Here is a 1,268-nt window from a genome sequence, read left to right on the forward strand (position 1 = left end):
TCATGCCTGCGTGCATGAGAAGTTATATGTACGATATGTTGTGCTTTACATGACTGGACTTTGTAAACTTATATTATATGTTTCTCAATAAACTTGAATGATAAAAAAAATGCCCATGATTGTGTAGAATCAAGCGTGAAGCTGGCAAGATACACTACTAGTTTTGCCATATTTTAGAGCTGCAACGTTACTGGAGTATCAAAAAGCACAAGGTGTGCGATACTCAGGGAGACACGGCCAAAGTAAGGAAGGCTGAAAAACAACCACCTCTGAATAAGAAACATAAGATTAAACATCAAGACTGGGCCAAGAAATATCTTGAGACTAATTTTTTTCTAAGGTTTTATGGACTGATGAAATGAGAGTGAGTCTTGATGGGCAGATGGATGAGCTGAGGCTGGATCAGTAGAGGACAGAGAGCTCCACTCTGACTCAGCAAGGTGGAGGTGGGGTACTGCTGTGGACTCGTATCATCAAAGATGAACTTGTGGGACCTTTTTGGGTTGAGGATGGAGTGAAGCTCAACTCTACTGCCCAGACCTACTGCCAGTTCAAGAAAAACATTTTCATGCAGGACAATGCTCCATCACATGCATCCAAATATTCCACAGTTTGGCCAGTAAAGGTCTAAAAGATGAAAAGATAATGACTTGGCCCCCTTGTTCACCTCATCTGAACCCCATGGAGAACTTATGGTCCCTCATAAAATGTGAGATCTACAGTCACCTCTCTCACAGAGTCTGGGAGGCTGTGGTGGCTGCTGCACACAATGTAGATCATAAACACATCAAGCAACTGGCAGAATATATGGATGGAGGCTTCTGAGTGTCATCGTGAAGGAAGGCAGCTGTATTGGTCACTGATTTGTTTTTGGTTTTGTTTTTGAATGTCAGAATTGTTTATTTCTACATTTTCTGTTGTCTTATTGGTTCACCTTGTGAAAAGAAACAAGTGAGATGGGTATATATTTGGTTTTTATTAAGCTGCCTAATAATCCTGCACAGTAATAGTTACCTGCACAGATATCCTCCTAAGATAGCAAAATCTAAAAAAAAAAAACCTCCAACTTCCAAATATATTCAGTGCTGATATTTAGTCTTTTGGATTGATTGAGAAGATAGTTGTTGTTTAGTATTAAAAAGAATTCTCTGAAATACAACTTGCCTAATAATTCTGGACACACACTGTATAAATATTAAATGGAAAATGAAAAATCATCAATAATTTGATAATTATTCACCTTGCAGAATTATTTCACTCTCTACATA

This window comes from Engystomops pustulosus, chromosome 6, assembly GCF_040894005.1.
Source record: "Engystomops pustulosus chromosome 6, aEngPut4.maternal, whole genome shotgun sequence".
Taxonomy (NCBI): domain Eukaryota; kingdom Metazoa; phylum Chordata; class Amphibia; order Anura; family Leptodactylidae; genus Engystomops; species Engystomops pustulosus.